Source organism: Heptranchias perlo, chromosome 32 (genome assembly GCF_035084215.1).
Source record: "Heptranchias perlo isolate sHepPer1 chromosome 32, sHepPer1.hap1, whole genome shotgun sequence".
Lineage (NCBI taxonomy): Eukaryota > Metazoa > Chordata > Chondrichthyes > Hexanchiformes > Hexanchidae > Heptranchias > Heptranchias perlo.
Window position 1 is genome coordinate 12519727 of NC_090356.1, and position 13711 is coordinate 12533437.

A 13711-nucleotide genomic window follows, 5' to 3' on the forward strand; every position below is an offset into this window, starting at 1 on the left:
ATTCAAATCAGCTCAGAAACCAGCTCCTCCAACTTTCTGTGCAGAATTTCAGTATGCTGGCAGCAAATCGGACTGTATGTGATTTGTGGGAATTTGGAACATTTGTCACAGGATCTCACACCACATTAAATGATTTGCTTTGAGGCCCAAAAAACCTGACAATCAAAAATGTGTGGATTGAAATTTTAACCGTACAGCAATTGGTTTGATTAAAATACAATCCCAGACAACTCAAGATATTTACAATACTAGAATGTTTGGGAATGGGAAAAAGGTATTAGGCCCAACTAATCCATCCCTTTATTATTTGATCTCAACCCCACCTCGCCTTCTCTGCCGTTCTCTCTTCCTTGCCGTTAAAAAAAAATTAATGTTTGTTCCCAGTAACCTTTTCCAAAGGTCTATCTTTGTGTTATAAACAAAAAAAAATTCCACTTGACTTCACTTCTTACTCCTAAATTTCTAATTTTTAATTCCTGTCCCAATATAGTGACCCTGCACCATAGTGAACCATTTACCTGGATGGACTTCGTCAAACCCCCTTATAATTGCAGTTCAGTCATCCTGAAGTCTCTCCTTTTCCAAAAATAACATGTTCAAACTCCTTAGGATTTCTGCATAATTTAGATTCCTGATACTTTGCTTATCTCTATACCCTCTTAAGTGCAATAATGATCTTCCTATAATTTGGTTACCAGAAATGGACGTAATACTCAAAGTTTGCAGATGACACGAAACTCAGAAATGTAATAAACAGTGAGGAGGATAGTAACAGACTTAAGGAGGATATACTCAGACTGGTGAAATGGGCAGACAGGTGGCAGATGAAATTTAACGCAGAGAAGTGTGAAGTGATACGTTTTGGTAGGAAGAATGAGGAGAGGCAATATAAACTAAATGGTATAATTTGAAAGGGGTGCAGGAACAGAGAGACATGGGAGTGCACATACACAAATCTTTGAAGGTGGCAGGACAAGTTGAGAAAGCTGTTAAGAAAGCATATGGGATCCTGGGCTTTATTAATAGAGGTATGGAGTAGAAAGGCAAGGGATTTATGCTAAACCTTTATAAAATACTGGTTCGGCCTCAGCTGAAGTATTGTGTTCAATTCTGGGCACCACACTTTAGGAAGGATGTCAAGGCCTTGGAGAGGGTGCAGAAGAGATTTACTAAAATGGTACAAGGGATGAGGCACTTCAGTTATGTGGAGAAGCTGGAGTTGTTTTCCTTAGAGCAGAGAAGGTTAAGAGGAAATTTGACAGAGGTGTTCAAAATCATGAATGGCTTTGATAGAGTAAATAAGGAGAAACTGTTTCCAGTGGCAGAAGGGTCAGTGACCAGAGGACACAGATTTAAGGTGATTTGCAAAAGAAGTAGAGGCATCATGAGGAAACATTTTTTTACACAGCGAGTTGCTATGATCTGGAATGCACTGCCTGAAAGGGTGGTGGAAGCAGATTCAATAATAACTTTCAAAAGGGAACTTGAAGGGGAAAAATTTACAGGGCTACGGGGAAAGAGCAGGGGCGTGGGACTAATTGGATAGCTCTACCAAAGAGCAGGCGGGGTGGGCCGAATGGCTTCCTCCTGTGCTGCATCATACTACGATACTCCAGGTGGGTTTTGACAGTCTCTTACACTGCAACAATACAGCCTCATGACTTGTAGTGCTATGTAACTGTTAAACATTCGGGTTTGTGATAGATACTTTCTTGGGTTCAATGGCGCAGTCTTGAGTGTCTTAATATTATGGGAATTGACTCTCACTGCCCTACATTTATTTGTACAATAGCACAACCCCTTATCATCTGAACGGGATATTTGTGTCTTTGATACGTATTGCGTTTTCAGTCTGAAGGTGGACAGAGTTAAACTAGGTTTGAATCATTAAGCTGCTTTGTTCTACAGTAAGGTGGACATATAGAGCTATAGTTATGATCAGATTTGCATAGTTCAATCAATACAATTTAGCTTCATGTAATGACATACAAAATTAACATGGGCCACCATCCCACTGACTTACTTAACTTAAACAGAATTTTCCCTCTATGTTCTGCACCACTGTTCCAGAGCAGAACCTTTTCTTGCCACTGCCTTTTGCTGCCTGACTGCAGGATCCTCTTCCAAAAAGTCAGACTGCCTTTCTGGTGTCTGTGTTCTGATATTTAAAAGCCTCTTTCACTGAATCAAAAAGCCTGTCCTTCTCACAGTCTGACAGAGATCAAAGCGTTTTCCGAAATAATGGCAAAAAGTGTGTATCCGAATACCCGGACAAACTAACATCATTTATTGTTTGGACTCTGGAAGGAGCAATTTCTGATTAGCAGATTGACTGCAGTACCTTTTCATTTAGGTGCCTTTTCTAAAACCCCCAGCGTTATAAGTAACAAAATGATCAGAAATACCCTGGAGCCTGACTAATCCATCATCTTAGCTTTTTTATTTCAGTGAAGCACTGAGCTATCAGTTTCATAGAATTATCCAGAAAAACCTCCAGACTCCTCTCCTGATTTATATTTTTAAAAAGATGCCTAGCACATTATTGCTCTGGAGTATCTTGAATTTCTTTTGGAAACCATTAAAGACAAGCAAAGAATTGTTGTTCTACATTAGATTTTAAAACATCATTTTTCTGCCATGTACCTTTTATTGGGATAAACTATGTCTTCTACAGTAGGTTTTCCAGTCTCATTGGTGTCCATTAATAATTGTAGTAAAAATTTGGGTAAACTTATTTCTTTTGGAAAACGAACACAAGGAAAGACTTTGCATTTATATAATGCATTTCACATCCTGAATACTTTTTTTTGAAGTGTTGATTTGTAGGCAAATGCCGCAGCTAATTTTGCACAAATTGTAAATGATATCATCTTTTTTGGTATGTTGGATGAGGGAGGAATATTGGCCAGGACACTGGAAGAACTCCTTGCTCTTTGAATCGTGCCTTGCAATCTTCTACATCCTCCTGAACAGGCAGAAAAAACATCAGTTTAACATCTCATCCAAAAAGTGGCACCCCCAACAATGCAGCACCCCCTTGGTACTGCGTTGAAGTGTCAGCGTAGATTATCAGTTCAAATCTATTGTCAGACTTTAACACAAATCTTGTGACTCAAAGGCAAGAGTGCTACCACTCAGTCAAACTGACACAATGCAAGTCTGTAATAACCAGTATTTGATGTGAAAGATGAACTGAACCAAATTAGCTTTTACATTTAACATAAGCAAAAACCACCTCCAGGCTGTGTATGGGTGTGACATAAAGCGAAAAATGACTACTTTTAGCACATTGCTCTGAAATAAGTGTTAGCGCTGGGCTTTAAATTTCTGTGTGGTTTATCCCCAGTGATTTTGGTGCAAACAGATAGTTCAGGACTGTGGTACACTTCATGGCACTTGGTATCAGCGTATATAATAAGGTAGTACTGGCTGATTTCGCTGAAAGTGTTGAAATTTGAAAGCTAGCTTTTGCAAGCCCTGTATGCTAACTGTACAATATGCTCCAAACAGACAAACCTTCAGCTGTGTGAATATTGAAATAGTCACTACAACATTTAACTAAAGTTATAACTTCAGTAAATCATACATGAGAAAGTTAAAGCTTCATAAAAATTCTGTTTATTGATGGATTTTAATAATGAAACATTATTAATTGCTAGCACAAATATAAATGTGGGTGTAACTAGGAAAACAGGCCAAGCAACAGCTTATCCTGTCAACAAGCCATATGCCTAGCGGCTGACCTTCCACTTTAAAACATAAACAGCAGCAGATTTTACTTAAAATTCTATAATTAAACCAAGCCAGAGGCTGTTTTTCCTCCCAATTAGGATTACTTTGAGAAATTCTGAGCAGGTAAAGGAAATTCTAAGACCATACAGCTTTAATATTAATGGCATTTGACTTCAGAGCCCATATAGAACTACAGATGATGCTGAAAAGACCAAACACACACAACCTTTGTTATAATGCTACTGTTGCAAATTGGAAGCATCTTCCCACATCCTTTAGTTACGAAATAAAAACACAAAATGCTGGAAAAGCTCAGCAAATGAGGCAGCATCTGCGAAGAGAGAAATAGAGTTAACGTTACAGGTCGAAGACCTTTTGTCAGAACTGGAAGATGACCTTTAGTTACGAAGTTTATTGGTACCACACACAGGTGTGTGTCAGCCTTGACTCAGTGGTAGCATTCTCACCTCTGATCAGTTGGTTGTGGGTTCAAGTATCACTTCAGAGACTTGAGCACATAATCTAGATTGACGCTTTAATTGATGCAGTACTAAGGGAGTGCTGCACTGTCGGGTATGCCAATTTTTAGATGAGGCGTTAAAACGAGGCCCTGTCTGCCCTCTCAGGTGGACGTAAAAGATTCCATGGCTCAATTCCAAGAAGAGCTGGGGAGTTCTCCTAATGTCCTGGCCAATATTTATCCCTGGATAAATATCACTAAAAAGATTATCTAGTCATTATCTCATTGCTGTTGGGATTTTGTGTCAAATTGGCTGCCGCGTTTCCTACATTACAACAGTGACTACACTTCAAAAGTACTTAATTGGCTGTAAAACGCATCCTGGGATTGTGAAAAGCACTATATAAATGCAAGTTTTTCTTTCTTTAATTGTCACTTTCTTTCAACACACTTAACTTGTGTTCACAGCAAAAAGGCAGACCATAGTATCCTATGAACGGAAAGGTGCATCCTTGTGTGCCATGAATGGGATAGTGTGCACAGAGCTAACAAATGTCCATTAAATGTGGTATTATACACCAGCATATGAATTACTGAATATGAGTTGAAAGCTGACCTTGGACATTGTACTGACAATGAGTAGCAATGGCAGTGTCTTTATGCCAAAAGAAGCCTTTGATGTCACAGGTGTTAAACTTGAGCCAAGAAGGCCTGGATTTTCTGATGGGTGTGCGTGTTCAGTGGGGCAGGACTTCTGCCCACCCTGCAAGTGCCCCCAATGGCCCCTGCTATACTTCTGACCGGGGTCCTCTACATATAGGAAGCGGGTGCTCAGAGTAGGGCCAGAGACTTGCTGCAGTGGCAAGAAGGTAGCCACCGAGGCCCCATCCATTGATCTTGAATTGCTGGATGGTGTGTCCTAACAGGCAGCCCCACCATCCAGCGCACAAGTGGTGGGTAATATGGCAATGGGCATATTTCCCTCATTAAAATTTAATTTGCATGCGCCCGCCATTTCAGGTACATTTTAGGCCATTAAATCCACCCATTGGGAAATGGGGGTGGGGGGGGGAGCAGAAAATCAAGACCTTACTGTCCTCTTTTTGAGATGCCCCCTGATTAGAGATAATAAATTTGTCTACTGCCTTCAATCTGCAAACTTGCATATATTAACACCTCAAAAAGTGACTGAACCAGACATTAATGAATCTTCTGACACCATTAATTTCTGAATACAGCCAATTATATTAATGATGAAAATCATCTAGGACAGATAACTTATTGAAATACAGCTGAATCAAGGGAGCCTCTTGGCTGCTCTCTTCATAGAAGTAAAGAAACTTTTAAAGATACGTATTATCCAAAGTTGATCTTTAATTCACATTGCTCCATCTAGCTAAAGTCATATTAAAAGATACAGGTAGATTTTCCGCTTTCGGCGCAATTGGCAATCGGGCGGAAATTGCACCTGAAACTTGCGCCAGCTGTGTTACAGTTCGAGCTTTCACTAAAATGTATTAACATAATCGCAAACATAAAAGCTTCCATGGATCAGCGCAATCCGGCAGCTTATCAGAGCGTAATCGTTTATCTTTTTCTTTGCAATAAAAAATATTCATCGACTTATTTAAGAATGGTAACCTTGTGCAGTTTTATTAATACAGCTGAAAATGGTTTTATCACAAAAAATAAGCATTTTTAATAAATGTCTAATCCTCCACCTATGAGTAACCTGATTTTAAATTACTGAAAATTACTTTTTTTTAAAAAAAACTGTACTGAACCATTTACTAGTTTCATTGGTGTACACTCAGCGGTTTCTTTATAAATTAAATATTTTTTAATATGCCTATTTAATGCGCCTAAGATAACAAACTTAATTTTAAGACCCACTTCGAACAAGCGCAGTCGGTGGAATCACGCAATCTTTGTTAGTTCGATCGGGGGGTGTGGTCAGTTTTGTGGGCAGGGCCTCCTTCAGCGCAATGATTTTTGAGCTAACTCTTGCTGACCTTGCGCCGATTTGGCCGGATTGCGCTGAAAAAGTCAGCGCAATCTGGCGGAAACTCTAACCCATAATATGGAAACTTTCCCTATTTGACTTTCACTTCTATCGCGGTGGAATTATAATATTAATTCTGCTTGAATCTTTGACCTTAGGAGAACTTTTGTACGTTGCATAATAACTTGTCTTTTCTAGTTTGATTAGTTTTTTTTTTATTCGTTCACGGGATGTGGGCGTCGCTGGCAAGGCCAGCATTTATTGCCCATCCCTAATTGCCCTCGAGAAGGTGGTGGTGAGCCGCCTTCTTGAACCGCTGCAGTCCGTGTGGTGACGGTTCTCCCACAGTGCTGTTAGGAAGGGAGTTCCAGGATTTTGACCCAGCGACAATGAAGGAACGGCGATATATTTCCAAGTCGGGATGGTGTGTGACTTGGAGGGGAACGTGCAGATTAGTGAAAATTAATGCAGTGTTTTGCTGCCCAGCCCAGTCTCTGCAGCCAGCTTAAAGCTCAATCTCCACAGCAAAGCCCTCTAGTTAGAGAATTTGAGTCTTAACAGTGACTAAAATACCTGTGTGATAAGCTTAATTAATTCTCACTGTGACTGTAGCTTGAGGAGGCAGTTCACCCATGTTTGTTTCAGGAAAAAGAGTGTTGTCAGTGAACAGATTCACGATCAAGTAATTACAGCTGCTATAGTTCCATTTGCCTGCCCATGTTTGGGGCAGGATGCAGAGAAACTCATTCGATCGGAACAATATGCCGTAGTGTGGCAGCAGTATCGAGCAAATTATTTCAGAATTACTATGGTTTTCTTACAAATTTCACTAAGTTGCAAAAACTTGAGCGAAGTGTGTAGGTCATTAGTGAGTCAGCATGGACACCATTTATCAAATGGCCTTCCGTGTTGTTTTATGACCAGGTTGAAAAGAGATGGGGAGATTAGGTAACTGGAACAGTAGTAACAATTAGGTGAACCAAGTGTAGCTTTAGAAAGCCTGTACAATATAAGAGCAAGAGAAAACTGAAGGAGGTAAGGAGTTCCTAGGAAAAAATAATTTGGAGTAAAAGAGGAAATGAGTAATGAATCCCATAGAATGAGGAGGCAGGCAAGAGAAAGAATATGTGTGATAGTTTATTTAGAGCTTAGAAGGAACAAAAAAATTCAGAGGTGCAACGACTACTGTATTGATAAAATGTATATAGGAAAGGTTGGCACAGAAAGACATAGGTTGGAGGCTACAGGTCAGAAAAGGATCACCGATCAGAAGAACAGTTTTTTCTAGTACCATATCCAGGAGTTTGAGGGAAGAACTAGAAGACCTTCTCAGATACAAAGGCAGCATTCAAGTCAAGATGGGTTTGTTGAGATTTATTGAGAAATAAAGTGAGAAAAACAGCTTCTTGGAGGTAACTTTAGCAATGGATAAGATCTGGGAGTTCCATTTGAGATCAGAAGAGAGAGTGCATCCGAGGAGGGTTGTGGACCCACCTATGAGATGGTACCAATTTGTTGAACTTACCAGAAATCTAATTAAACTGTCTTCAAGGGCTTGCGGATCTGAAGAAAATTGGTGAAAGCATCAGGAAGATGGGTAGAGGTGCTTATTGATATAGGTGAGGAACAGTATGAGAAAACAGGAGCTTTGGGAAACCAGTGAGTTGAAAAGAGTCAGGATCAACTATCACAGTTTAGCACAGATAGAGCAATTTTGAGGGGAAGCTAGGTAGCATGAACATAACTGATGGAAGACCATATAATGGTAACAATGATTAGAAGTGCATGGTGCCAGACCATATCAAAAGGTTTGGAGATATCCAAGATGATGGCAAGTGAATCACCAAAGTATTGAGCACAGTTCCAGAGGTGTGTAACGTAACAAAGTTGTACCATCAATGGAACGGTGGTGCCAAACACCAAAGTGGCATTTGTGGATTAGGCAAGAACTTCCATGGTTTCTGTGTAGTTTTCATGATGTTCAATGTTTAATTGACACCACACACAACAACAAAAATATGAAGAGCATTATCATGGGCATCTTAGTGAAAAGATTGCCTGTGTATCAACCTGTACCTTGCAGGTGTGTAAAGTATTTTTAAGGCTCTTCTCAATAAAAATGGTTTTATTCTAAAATGCAGTTTTAAAAAAAATTCTCAAATATAGTTTCATGTCCGATAAGACAATCTCACACCTTTGGTTTAAAAAAAAAAGTAACATTGATATTTTCTAATTGAAGTACTGGAACATGCGATAGACACAGCCACATTGGTTATCCACCACAAGGGTTGTGTAATCAGGCTTCATCGTCCTTACTATTCACATCCACCTAAAACTCAGACCTTAGCTACTGTTTGAGGTATAGTTCACAATCTGTCTAAAATTACACTCAAACTTTTTTTTTTGGTCATGTGTAACCCTGTACAGACACTAATTTGATACTAACACAATGTTGGTCAGAGTATCCTTGGAATACATAGTACTGCTGTAACTTCCTTATTTTTATGTTTTGCAGCATTGTTGATTGAGATCTTGTGATTTCACCATTGACTTCAACAAACCAAACTACAAAGACAAATTGTCCACATTGCCTTAGACACATTTCATGCCTCTTAATTTAGTTGAGTTCCTTCTGTTTTTTGTTATGACGGTGTTCATGTGCTGACAAACCAGATTTTACAATCTCTGTCCATAAATTTATTTGTGACTAAAATCAAAGTCGATGCTCTGACATCTTCCCCTTTGGCCTTACTGCGGTTTTAACCAAGGTCTTCCACTTTTAATCACTTAGACCATTGAAATGTGAAACAAACCTTGACATAGCGCTTACACTGTTAACCTAACCTTAGATATCATTTTAACTCTTTCTTGCCCAGAATGTTAAGATTGCAACTGTAGATTTTACAGTGTTGCAACTACTTTACAGTGACTATCTTGCTTAGTAGTTCAGACATGAAGCCTGATGACTATTGGCAGTATGCACAGGGCAAGGGGAGAGTGTGTAATGGCTTTGATTACCTGGGAGTGTTGATACTGACATTGCCTCTGGTGTTTTGGGGTATTGCTCAATGTAGCTGATTCTACATGAATGTATTTATCACATCATAATAAAAGTGGATAGAAATAAATAAAAGGTTTTCAGTCTGCACCTGCTGTATTCATTTGTCTTTAGGATGTTTCCTTGCTAAATTTTGCTCTGTTTTGCGCTAGAGCTGTAAAGTGCTGCAAAAGAACAGGAAAATAATACAATCCTAGAGATGCATGGTAATTATTTTCTGTTTTATCCTGCACATTCTTTGCAGTTCGATTTTTTTGGGGGGTAGGGGAGGGGGAGAGGAATCATCCAACTCCCTAATAACTTCTCAACAGCACCAAGTTGCATTTATGTAGCGCTTTTAATGTAAGGAACATTCCAAAGCGCTTCACAGATGGGCATAAGGAAAACAGATGGGAGGTAAAGGTGGAGGGGGAAGTGAGGGGAATGACAGAGATGGGTTTTGATGAGATTTGTGAAGTAGGAGAAAGGCGGGAGGAAGGTTCAGGTTTAGGAAGGAAATTCCAGAGAGTAAGACCCAGGTGCCATCAGTGGTGGTGCAGAGAGGTAGGAGTCAGAGGTAGAGTGTTCAAAGGGTCATATAGGCATGGAGGAGGGGCAAGGCCATCTCACTAATAGTAGATCTTTGTGACCAACGACATCATGATAAATTCCCGTTGTTCATTGCCCTGGTTTCATTTTGAACATTTTTCTCAATTGTTTATGGTAAGTTTATTTGAATTCTATATAATCCAAAATGTTATAAAGGGAGGCTATTTACACTTTGATTTCTGCCATTTATTTGTTCCCTCTTATTTTTGAACTCAAAATGTTACGTAGTTTTCCACCATAGTAATCTCTTGATGTTCTTCTCCAGTGAGTAAGTGAGCAGTATTGCTCCTGCTCCACCCTTCACATCCATCAGGTCATGGAAGTGCTACACATAATAATTTCCCCTATTTAGCTGTGATCAGCAAACTGTTTTAAAGGCTAAAATATGACAGGACAACTGAGAAACCTCAATAAAGAACAAGGTATCTCTCTTTATAATACTGAACACAAATGATGGTTTAGATGAGTACAATTCTAGTTTAATTTTGCTGCAGTAATGTATTTACTTTTAGTTCTAAATCAGCCAGAGCTCCGAGCGCACTTGGTGGTAATATTTAATTAATGTTCTTGACTTTAAATCAATAGAAGTACTATCGAGAAAGGGATACCATAGCTTTTAGTTTAAATTTGAAACCAGGCTTACATTTCTTATGTTTGGAGCCCATGTTTACATGTATGTAGAAACTTTATCAGGAGTAGATGTCAACATCAGGTATGTAAAGCAACAGACATTTGGCTATCAGTGGAAATACCAGAGTCTCAATTTATTTATACCATTAAGAGCCGTTTCATTAATTAGTCCTATGATGCATTGTTTGAGAGAATCTGTTTTCACAGAGAGGAGAATCTTAGTGATAGTGGTCCCACAGACTTAGAAAAAGCTAAAACTTCAACCAACCTGAGGTGAAAAATCTCAGGACACTGAAGAGCAGGGATTTGTCTTTGTATTTCCAGAGATAATGCTGGGAGCTGCTGCAATTAGTTTCAATTCTTTGCCACAATCAAAGAATGGTTTTTAGTATGCTTTTTTGAGGAAGATTGCTTTTTTGAGTAACCTGCATGAAGACTGATTAATTTATTGACCATGATCTGGGATAACTTTGGGAGTACTTTGGCTGCCTTATAACTGCCACAGAGCATCCCACAATTAATGACCCAGTCTAATATTTCCACAGTACTACGTGCTGATGTGAATTCCAGTGCACAGCTTTTTACAATATGTATTTAATGCATACTCTGTCACAAACACTTCCTGACCTGGGATTTGCCAACTGAAGCTGTTGACTATTGAATTTGTTCCTGTTGTTGCTTTTGCCTAATGGTGCAAAGTTTTAAACGGGAAGAAATGTTTACAGCTAAATTCCCCCGGGCTTTTCTGCTTCATTACCTCTGAACAAGCCAACTCCATTTGAATTGTGATCTAAATGAATGCGGCTGTGTGATTTGGCCATTGGCTCAGTAATTGTAATTGCTGTGTGTGTAGTTTAAGAAAAGACTTTGCAAGTACTGGCTACTTAACCAGTCTGATTATCATTTAATGATTTATAGGTTCAAGCCCCACTCCAGAATCTGAGCACATAATAAATGTAGTACTGAGGAAGTGCTGCATTGTCGAAGGTGTCGTCTTTTGAACATGATGTTAAATTGAGGCCCTATTCAGGAGGATGAGAAAATAAACAATGGCACTATTCGAAGAAGAAAAGGGGAACTCTCTGGCCAATATTTATCCCTCACCCAACTTCACCAAAACAGAAAAACTGGTTTTTATCTCATTGCTGTTATGGAACCTTGCTCTGTGCAAATTGGCTGCCGTGTTTGCCTATATAATAATTGTAAACAATTTTACAACACCAAGTTATAGTCCAGCAATTTTATTTTAAATTCACAAGCTTTCGGAGGCTACCTCCTTCGTCAGGTGAACGATGTGAAAATGAAATCCTCGAGATGAAATCGCATTTATAATTCACAGAACAATGCTTGGTGAGTACAGACAGTTTTTTCAACTGCCCGTTGCCAAGGCAATCAGTGTGCAGACAGACAGGTGTTACCTGCCAGGTCTCACAGAATATACAAATCACCAAAAAAAAACAACAAACAAAAAAAACAGAGATAGAGAGGTAGAAACATAGAAAAGACAGCAACTGACCCGTTATATTAAGAACGGGATATGACGCTCGACTCATCGATCGACAGTTCCGACGGGCCACAGCAAAAAATCGCATAGACCTCCTCAGGAGACTAACACGGGACGCAACCAACAGAGTACCCTTTGTCGTCCAGTACTTCCCTGGAGCGGAGAAACTACGCCATGTTCTCCGCAGCCTTCAACATGTCATCAATGAGGACAAACACCTCGCTATGGCCATCTCCACACCTCCACTACTCGCCTTTAAACAGCCACCCAACCTCAAACAGACCATCGTTCGCAGCAAATTACCTAGCTTTCAAGAGAACAGCGTCCACGACACCACACAACCCTGCCACGGTAACCTCTGCAAGACATGCCAGATCATCGACACAGATACCACCATCACACGAGAGGACACCACCCACCAGGTGCATGGTTCATACTCCTGTGACTCGGCCAACGTTGTCTACCTCATACGTTGCAAGAAAGGATGCCCCAGAGCATGGTACATTGGCGAGACCATGCAGACGCTGCGACAACGGATGAACGGACACCGCGCAACAATCGCCAAACAGGAGGGTTCCCTCCCAGTCGGGGAACACTTCAGCAGTCATGGACATTCATCCACCGACCTTCGGGTAAGCGTACTCCAAGGCGGCCTTCGAGACACACGACAACGCAAAATCGTCGAGCAGAAATTGATAGCCAAGTTCCGCACCCATGAGGACGGCCTCAACCGGGATCTTGGGTTCATGTCACGCTACACGTTACCCCACCAGCGAACAAATGTTATCTGTTTTTAATATAACGGGTCAGTTGCTGTCTTTTCTATGTTTCTACCTCTCTATCTCTGTTTTTTTTGTTTGTTGTTTTTTTTGGTGATTTGTATATTCTGTGAGACCTGGCAGGTAACACCTGTCTGTCTGCACACTGATTGCCTTGGCAACGGGCAGTTGAAAAAACTGTCTGTACTCACCAAGCATTGTTCTGTGAATTATAAATGCGATTTCATCTCGAGGATTTCATTTTCACATCGTTCACCTGACGAAGGAGGAAGCCTCCGAAAGCTTGTGAATTTAAAATAAAATTGCTGGACTATAACTTGGTGTTGTAAAATTGTTTACAATTGTCAACCCCAGTCCATCACCGGCATCTCCACATCATGCCTATATAATAAGTGACTACACTTAAGAAGTAATTCATTGGCAGTAAAGCACTGTGCGATGTTCCAAGGGAGTGAAAGGTGCTATATAAATGCAAGTTCTTTCTTACTTACATTTTTTTATTTAAAGATACCTTCCTGATTGAATTGGATTTAAAATGATTTCCACACCTGTTAACCACCACTTTACCATATCATTGGTGACAGTAATATACATTGAACCTAATAATCTCTGTTACAATGCTAACTCCTTTTTTGATGCACGTGAATCTGTACAGGCTATGCCCAAGTAAAAGTTCTGTTTACTGATCCGCCATACATGCTGTAGTTTGGATGTAACCCTAGATGTAATTTTATTTAAACTAGAAATTTGAGTGAAAGGTTACCTCATCAGCTTGAGGTTTCATTTGCAGGATGGGAAATGCATTTCTCAGTCACTGTCCTCCACTCTAGTAATGAGCTGAATCCAGCTTAGTTTATAGGGGGAGCTTTCAGAGCAGGATTATTAAATCAATATGCAACAATATCATAAGTTGGTTATATCTTTCAAGTTTACAAATTACCTAAGTATTATAAACCAT